This window comes from Urocitellus parryii, chromosome 6, assembly GCF_045843805.1.
Source record: "Urocitellus parryii isolate mUroPar1 chromosome 6, mUroPar1.hap1, whole genome shotgun sequence".
NCBI classification, from domain to species: Eukaryota; Metazoa; Chordata; class Mammalia; order Rodentia; family Sciuridae; genus Urocitellus; species Urocitellus parryii.
Window position 1 is genome coordinate 144,904,667 of NC_135536.1, and position 9,891 is coordinate 144,914,557.

General features: G+C 41.1%; 1 non-coding gene across 1 annotated transcript; it reads left to right on the forward strand.

Annotated features, from left to right (window-relative positions):
* Nucleotides 1-1,405: 1,405 nt before the first annotated feature.
* Trnav-uac (transfer RNA valine (anticodon UAC)) lies at nucleotides 1,406-1,479 on the forward strand. The gene has a single exon. It is a non-coding gene; the product is annotated as a tRNA-Val (tRNA).
* The last annotated feature ends 8,412 nt before the right edge of the window (nucleotides 1,480-9,891 follow it).

The window sequence follows — 9,891 nt, forward strand, 5'->3', positions numbered from 1 at the left end:
GTTTTGTGTGTTTTGATCAAAGAGCAACATGCACATACAGAAAAAGCACAAATCATTCATGGTTGGCTCAATGATTTTGTACAACATGAGCTGACAAAGTGATCTTCACACCCATCCTCAGGCCAGCATCCCAGAGCCCCCGGCCCTTTTCTCTCTTTTTCAGAGAGAAAAAAAAAAAACACCATTCTGATTCCTAACATGGTCTGATTCCTCTTTCCATACAAAGGCATTTTGTGTCTCCATCCTGTGGTCAATATATGTTCATGGGATTCACCATACCACTCCTTACTGTTACTCTAGTCCAAGGAATGAAGTGTGTGTGATGCACTTACTAAATTATTTTTCCAAGCCACAAATGTCCCTAGTGTACCATTTAGCAGTTATTTGGTTTTGCTTGTTTGTCATTTGTTTTCGTGGTGTTGGGGATTGAACCCAAGTCCTGGCACATTCTAAATAAGCCTTCTACCACTGAGCTATATCCACAGCTCCCACTGTAAGATTTTTAAAAATTCATCCCAGTGAATTTCCACAGTATACAATCCTTATTTTTTTAGTTTTTTGTCAAGTAATTTCCAAATAATGTTTTAAATAGCATTAACATTTTAAATTGTGAGGTCATACATTCAAGAACACTCACTAAGTTAATGTGAAATTTCTTTGCCTCCTTTTTCTTTTCTGATTGTATCAAGAGACCTCTGTAGAGATCAAACTAGTATGGACTGAAGTACTCTGTCCATGACATGACAGATACCCATAACATGACAGCATGACATATTATTTTTTATATGAGACACTTGTTGGACCTTGAATATCAAACAGCTTTGAGTTTCTTTTCCTGATGGAAAATTTTTGTAGAAGAATACTCACCATGTATTCAGGTATGAATTATGCCTCACATTAAATTCTTATCACTTGTGCCCCACTAGTATCTCATTGAATTTGTAATCAGCTAAAAGGCCCAGATCTTTTGCATGTAAGCTCTTATCAAAAGTATATTTATATTTGGACTTACACTTTTACCTAAATATAAACTTTACATTAAGATCATCACATACCTCCATGCATCCAATGCTTAGGAGTTTTCAACTTACTTTCAAATACATTATCACAGCTATTCAATCCAATAGCTCAGGGAATTGTTACACACATTTTCTAGACCTGAACGTAACTATCACTAATAGATTTCAAGTTCTTTAAAGGGATAGTATCTGTGTTTTATAAAGACTTCTGCCTTAGTCTGTCTTTGGCAGTTATAACAATATACCTGAGATTGACTAATTTTTAAAGAAAGGAGTTTAATGTTGCCTCCCAGATCCAGAGGTTAAAAAGTCCAAGATCAAGCAATTGCATCTGCTGAGGACCTTGCACTGCTTTAATTCAGGGTGAAAAACTGGCAAGTGTGGACTGGGGATGTAGCTCAGTTGGTAGAGTGCTTGCCTTACATGCACAAGGCCCTGGGTTCAATCCCCAGCACCAAAAGGAAAAAGAAACGAAAACTGGCGAGTGGGCACATGCAAAGAAGCAAGAGAAAGTAGTGGAAGCCAACTTCTCTTTCTATCAATGCACTCTTGCTGTAACTATACTCCCCCAGTCCCTCCAAGCAGAGTGAGAGAGTTCTCACAGGAGAAAAGCATAAATCCATTCATGGGGGCTCCACCTCTGTGACCCAAACACTTCCCACTCAGCCCTGCTCCATAGCCTTCCACACTGCAAGCCAAGCCTCAGTTTTGGTGGGGACAATCATATTTAAACCACTAGCAGTCTTATTTAAATGGAAAACAGCATTATTACTTAAATGGAAAATTAGGAAAAGTCACAATATTTGAATATTCCCCCTCAAAATCCAAAAAGCAAGCACAATATAATTGTCATTAATAAAAGAAATGCAAATTGAAATAATAATGAGTGCCATTTTAGATCTAATAAATTAATCAAAGAGTAAGACAGAATCCAACAGTGATAACACTGCAATACAACTATAAAAATCATTATTTGTTGATGACTATAAATATCATTATTCTTCTGGAAAAGGAAGTGGACAAGATAATTTTTTTATTTAAAAATAGTCCATGCCATTAACCAAATAGTCCCACGCATAAAGTTTATTCTTAAGGAAATAATTTAGAAGAAAAGAAGTTCTCCAGGAGTTGTGGCACACACCTGCAATCCCAGCAACTCTGGAGGCTGAGACAGGAGGATTGCCAGTTCAAAGCCAGCCTCAGCAATTTAGCAAGGCCCTAACAACTTGTCTCTAAATAAAAAATACCAAAAGGACTGAGATGTGGCTCAGTGCTTAAGCACCCCTGGGTTCAGTCCCCAGTACCAAAAGGGCTATTTGTAGGAAGATATTCATTGAAGCATTAGAAAATGAAGCAATACAGGTTTGTTTCAAGTAAAAAATAAGTAAAACTTTGTGCACATGATTAAGTCACCCAATCTCTCTCTTTCTCTCTCTCTCTCTCTCTCTCTCTCTCTCTCTCTCTCACACACACACACACACACACACACACACACACACACAAGCAAATAATCAGGAAAAACTACCATTTCTCCATTCCTATCACATTCCAATATTGCATTTCATATACTCCCCTCACCTAACCATGCAGTTAAGTTTTACATCTGCCCAGGAACAGCCTCCGTGCAGTGTCCAGCCTGAGGAAAAGGCTACTAGGGACCCAACATTATTTTCAAGTCCAAAACCAAATGGGAAGTGGGGTCCTCTGATAGGAAGTCTGTGGCTGCATCAATACACTGACAAATTAATTGTGTAAGGAAAAAACATTTGCATGAGTCTCCAGATAACCTGAGCAATTTCTTACCCAACAACATCACTTGCCTCTGAACAATATTGAGGCAGACCACGAGACGGTGTCCCAAGCAGGCATCATTGGCTCCCTCCAGGCCTTGCTGATGGGGTAAGGAGGGCCTCACCTATGTCATTAGCAAGTTGACCCCAAGCAGTTGCCTGTGTAGTTAGTAAACATCATTTAGACTTCAACATAAATTCTGACTTTCCTGGAAGTCAAAGCATTCATTTGGTTCATATATTTGCTGAGATGCACAGGGAATGCCTGAAGGTGGAAATCAGGGTAGCTGGGGGCGGGGGTTACACATTAAACAATCTAGTGCCTTAATTTACCCACATAGGGGAGAGGAGAAGCAGTTCAAACCTTCAAAACATTGTGCTTAATGTCAATGTTTGCCTTCCCAAATTCACACATTTCTGCTCACTTCATGACATATTTATTGGTCTTGACGGGAAGGAATAGAACAGGAAACTGCAACCTTGCACCCATCTGACAGGTCTGCGGGTAGAACAGCATTGGGTTCAGCTTTGCTGAGCTCCCCGCAGTGGCTAAAGACCCTCCTGCTATTAACCACTCTCACATCTGATTCTCTGTAAAATTTGTACCAGCAAGTCCAGGGCAGTTAAATATACTACTAGGGTAATTAATCAGGTTACAGATGAATATTATTTGGTCTGCAAACAATTCTGTAAAAGACTCCAGAGGGTTATGTCTTGAAGGTTGTAGCTCATTTGTGGGGCTTTGGCAGGAAATGGCTAATTATGACACCTGCATACATTTCTAGGCAATTGGGCCCTGGGGATTTGCCACCTTGTGTATACAAGTCAGCCTTGCCTTTCGGGTGGGGAACCACACTACAGAGGTCTGTGATCCAGCAGAGCCTTGTTAGCAGTGCCCTTGGAGAAAATGGCTCAGCTCACAACGTGCAGGGCTAGCATATTGCCTTGATCTATTTCCCCAAGCAACCAATGCTAGGGATATGAGGCTCAAAATTAGCCCCTTACACCACCCCTATCCACTCTAGGTCTTCTGAAGAGGCACCAGTTCTTTGTGAAATGTGACTTTGTAGACTGGAGTGTTATCAGAGAACAATTTATCTTCCCTCTGTATCAGGGATTCTATTAGTAGTGTGTGGGAACCCTCCCTCAACCTGCAAAACTGGCAATCTTTGTAAGAAAAGGGAGAGATTTCATAGCTCTCATCTGTTTCTCACAAATAACAGATCATTACTTTGCCCTGCCTGATATAAATGCTCCAATTTCTGAGTGAGGAGGGACTTGGCAGGAAATGGCTTACAGTTGAAGGACTGGAAGAACAAGAGTGTGGCGATACTACAGGCCGCCCAGCTGGAGCCAGTCTCCTCTTTTTCCTACACATCCAATCGACCCCATTTCCCAGCCTCCCTTGCTGGTACGTGTGGCCATGTGACTGAGTCCTGCCCAATGGAATTCAAAGAGGAAGATGGCGCCTGCTCTGGCCAAGGCTTTAAGGGTTCCCTGTGCCTCCCATACATCCTTTTCCCTTCCAATAGCTCATGTCTAAGATGACAAGGATATAAATGATAATGGAACCACAAGACAAAAGCAGCTAGAATTCCTGAACCACTGTGTGCAAGAAAGTTTCCCCCAACCAGGAACCGCTTCCTCAGACTAACTGGAGCAAAGTAAACTTCTGTTTTGTTGAATCATTATTACATGTTTGTGCTGTTAAATAAAAATTAGTGGGCCATTGTTTTGGACTAAACTCCTGTACCAGAACCCAAAAGATCATTCGAAAAATAAAAATGGAGTCACTCGTGCTAAAGGTCTTTGTCACCAAGTGGAAGTTGAGCTGTTTCTTTCCCGACTTTTGAGAAATCAGGATTAGAGAGATATCAGCCCAATTTCCCAAATAGGCCAATTTTAAATTGGCATGGTAATTAAGTTTTCTCTGCTTTAATTCCTACACACAAAAAAAAGAAGCAACCTGAAATACTCCTCTGTGAACTAATCAAATATTTTCCTAAAGTTCTGTCTCCCTGTTTCTACGTTACAGGGAAATTGACTGAAATGACCAGTTGCTCTTGTTTTTCACTTCTGCTTTCTTCAAGATAACTTTCTATCTATAAAAAAGAAACTTTCCTGGAACCATTAGAACACTTAATGTATTCTATGGAATGAAGTGTTGCCCAATTCTAGAGCTAAAAATAAAGCCAACTAAGATCTTAAACAAATTATTGTGTTTTGTTGTTTTTTTTTTTAATTTGGACAAAACAAAGCAGCCAATCTACATTAATGCAGTGTGAGTCTCACATTTCAAATATATATTTTCTCTTTACTGCAATTCTTTTTGTATTATCACTTTTCAAAGTGCCCGACACAACCCACCATTCCCAAAGCACCCCAAATATTAGACAACAACAACAACAAAAAAATTTATTTATAGATTCACTGCTGGGTCATCTCCTTCAGACTCATACACAAGGGCAAAAAGTCTTCTGATACTATTTCCCTAAGTATTACATCCAATTTTCCCTTAAACATCTCTCTAGTTCTAGTGTCTTGACAGCTTCCTGAGTGAAATTATTCTACCACCTGATTGACCTTCATGGTTTGGAATTTTCTTTCTTTCCTCTAACTCCAGCAAATAATTGGCCAGAACCTGCTAAATGAAATAGCTTTGTAGTGAAAAACCAGAAACATGCACATAAATAACTTAAATTAGCCTTTAAAAAGTACTCCTTGGGTGCAATCTCATCGAATCCTCTTAATAAAGATAGGAAACATGATCTTCATTTGACAGCTCTGAGATTTCAAATTACTCACCTACAGTCACAACACAAGGGAGGGAGCCATGGTGCGATTTGGTCCTGGTGAACTCAGAGCCCAGCCCTTGCCCAGTCCATTTAGCTGTCTAGGACTCAATTAATAGAAGACCTTGGCCACTAACTCATGCTCAAGTTCCTGAACAGTTTGAGGTGTTTAGCTTCAGTACAGCTCACTTTTCAGAGATGGAATAATCTTGTTTCAGAAAGTATTGCAATTCCCTTGAAAGTGACCCTGGAGATATTTTTGTAGGCAGGAAGTATACAAAAGGAAGTGGATTTAAGAAAATCGCTTTCTCAAAGTGAGTTTCCAGAACTGATCAGAATATATTCACTCTGAAAAAGAGTTGTGAATCTTATTAAGGTGGTCTTGATTATTCATGCATTGACTTGCTGAGACTAGGGGCCTGGGTATCCCTCCTCTCTCCTCTTGTCTCCATTCCCCACCTTTCCATGAGTGGGAAATTAATGGTTCCCAGTTCTTCCATTGTTTCCTCCTACTCCTGTCATTCTTGTTCAATGAGTCGCAGCCAGTCTCTACTGGGGGAGGCAGAGAGATCAAGCCTTACTGAGCCAAGGGAGCTGCATTCACACCCATCCACACTGGCCTGGGTTGGGGCACTGGGTCTGCAGGGGCAGAGCAGCCCCAAGCTGCAGACATCCATGCCAAGCTCATCACCAGGGCTGGGTAATGAGGTCAATGTGAAAACAACTGGAAGGCACGTTCCCCAGGAAACACAAGCAGAGTGGAAACGGCCCGACCTTATGTTGCAGAATCCAAATCCATTGAGTCAATTGCCGGGAAACATGACATGACCTTTCAGATGCAGTGCGCATCGCTCGGAGAGCAGACTGCCCTGCTCTTTTCATTTCACTGCTGCCCCGGAGGCAGCAAGTCACTGGAAATAATAGCCCAGGCTCCAAATCAGTGCTCTTTTAATGAAACACACACGCACGGCAACCCACTTGACACTGGGGCAGATGTGTGTGTGCGTGTGCGTGCATACAGACATATGTGTATGTACATGTACTGCGTATATAGATTCTTCATTTATTTATAAGTCCCTTTCAACTTAACACCTCATGTCCTATGTTAGGTTATTCATTCTAGCTTATATTCTGAACAGAAATCTTTGGGATCCGTTGCATACTTCAGAGGAAGAAAATAACCTTTACGGCCTCATTCTCAACAGCAGTCATCCCTGCTCTCAGACCAACTCACAAAGCCATGACCCAGCCCAACTTTGACCCAGACCTGAAAAAGGCCCATCCTGCGTTTGTTTTTCTGTCATCCTCCCATATTTTGTGTACTCTATTCGAATCTGAACACAGAGCATCTTCTTCATGATTAGTAATGGTGAGTTAAAGGAAAAGTCACAATTCTTTCTTCAGAAAAATCTATTAAACCTTGTAGTCAGGGTTCAAACCTCAAGTCAAGAATGCTTGACTTGGAAGCCCCAACAGGGCTTGAAGGATATGCAGGGGAAAAAGCTCAACAGTCTCTAATCAGAAAGTTTCTTACATGGAAAGTGTTGGACCAGGGCCACCACACTTCACCAAAAAGCCCTTTGAGGACTGCAAAAAACCTACAGCTCTGCACTTCTTAGCAGAAGAAACTTTCTCATGGGAAAATAGAAAATGCTCACACTTTACCTGGAGTATGAGAAATGTGATCCTATTTATTTAAAAAAAAAACAAAAAACAAAACCTGGGGCCAGGAAGTACAATGCGTCATCCATACAAAACTTCATCTTCATTGCTGAGGACAAACAGCATGATCATAAGCAGGCTGGCTATGCACAGGTCAATGACATGGGCAGTGTATATATTGAGTTCCCAAAAGGAAAATATATGACGAGATTGCTCTCCTAATATTCTGTGCTCTACTTAAAGCTTAGAATGACAAATAGGGGAGCTTGGAGGGCTCCTGGGAGCCATGAAATATATTCTCTATAGAATACAAAATACTTTGAGCAATCATTAGAAAATGTAATCACTACTTTATCATTTCAAACTGTTTCTCACTGTTGGAGGTTGATTTTGTAGGTTTAATATAGTTCCAGATCAAGCTTTATGGATCACTCTGCAAAAATGCATTGCTGGAAGTTTCCATAAAGGTTAGCTTATCCACAAAGATGTCAGGGAGCTAGGGCAGGGGTGTGACCCTTCTTCCTCCAAGCTAGAAGAAGATCATAATTCCTGGGCCCCCCTAAGAAGAGTTAAATTTGTAGATGTTCCTGGGGAAGAAATCCTACAGGACCTGAATTCTGCAGGTAAGCGCCATGAAATTTATGAAGTCAGCAAGTAATGGAAAAATCATGTGCAGTCAAAGTTGCCCTTGAAAATCCCTTAAGTAGGTCATTAACTAGAGCAACAACAATCATGATAATACCTAGCATTTAATGAGAGCTTACCATGTGCCAGCACTCTTCTGCCTTTAAGAAAGCTGATGTGATCACTAGATCCATGTCACAGATGTGGGGGATGGATGTAGAGCAATCAAGTTACACCCACCCTAGAATCACAGAGCCCCTATGTGGTGGGAACAGGATTTGAACACTGAAAGTCTGGCTCCAGTTACACCCACCCTAGAATCAAAGAACCCCTATGTGGTGGGAACAGGATTTGAACACTGAAAGTCTGGCTCCAGAGTCCTCCCTCTAGCCCCTTGCTTTATTGCCTCTCCGTACACATGGTTTGGTGCATACTCCCCAGCACCTTAGTGTGTTTGCATAAAGATCAAATGTCTGATAAACCATGGGGAATCAAGATCAATCCTGAGTCATTCTTTTCCAAATAATACCATTGAAATTATTTTCCTCTTACAAGCAGCTCATATAGTTGAACATAAATTAGGTATTCATCCAAAGTGATTCCATGGCATAAGCTGTGGGTTTACTCTGTCAGAGCTGAATAGAGTTGAAGGCGATCTGAGTGAAAGATCATCCTTCTCCAGACTCAGGTGGTACAGGATGGAAATCAAACCCTGGAATAAGAGTCATGTAAAAAAAAAAAAAAAAACATTATGCCTGCCAAGGACAACCAAAGACATAGTTAAAAACTTCTTCTTCCGTCATAGCTATAAATAACTAATTAAATTAACAAAAAGTTTATTGGCTAACGTGAAGATACGTTATGAGTTTGGATCATTTCTAGGAGAGAATGAGATGGCATATCCCTTAAAGATTTCACCACTGAATAGTGTCATACCCTTCAGCCTTAAAATCAGAGATTCCTGATATTTTGTCTCCCTAGAGCAGACTTGCCATAGGCTAATTAATATTTAAATATATAAACTCCATGCCTATAGACTGATGGCCTTGGCATAGCTAGACTATTTATTGGCCATGGCCAGTGGATTCTCTCCATTAGGAGAGAATAGAGAATAGAAAATCAAATCATAATAGAGACTTGAAGAACTTGAAATCAAAACCAAGGCTTGAACCACATCTGAAGAGTGCCACTCGGCTGGAGTGCATGAGGCACTCTCCAACATCACGTGAAGAGCCTTGCCACAGAACAACACCCTGAACTCCTGCCTCCCAGTGTTGACTTGCCACCCTGGGAACTGGCCCCCCACGCCCCCCCCCCCCACATACACACCTGCTATACACAGCATTCTGCTGGGACTCTCAGGGAGAATATTTTTGTTCAAATGGGTTTCCGTCCCTTGCAAAAAAATAAAATGATAGTGAGGCCAAAGGTCACCAGCCAACATCTGCGTCTACAAGGAGCTCTTCTCTTTAAGCTCCAGTGCTGACTTGCTCTCCACCCTTAAGACAAATAAGTACATTCAAATCAACTTCAGTCCAATCTGACTATGCTTGGAGGTTCTCTCTTTAATGTGACTTTGTGAACCTCTAATGAATATTTTAACTCTCTGAATGCAACTTGTTCTGATTATTAAGCTATTGACTGTCAGCTCTAAACCCATTCTTCCTTAATAGGCTCTATGAGTTCAGGCTGGGACTGTGCAAACTCCTTCTCCTTTGCCAGTTGTGTTTGTTAGGTTTTGTCAATAGGGGGCCATAGAGGGAGACTGCAGGACTAGAGGAGGAATAAAGGAAAGGCTCCGTGACTCTCCCATCAGTGATGCTCTGGTCCTGGTTCTTTATCCTAGTGGCAAAAGTACATAATTGGTAGCAATCTCTGGGTGTTTTTGTTTGTTTGTTTGTTTGCTTTGCTTTGCTTTGTTTTGTTTTTCTTTTAGAAATGGCAACATGCAACCTCTCCTAGGAGGTCTGAGTCCCAGCTCCATGGCTCCCCTCCTATAAGCTC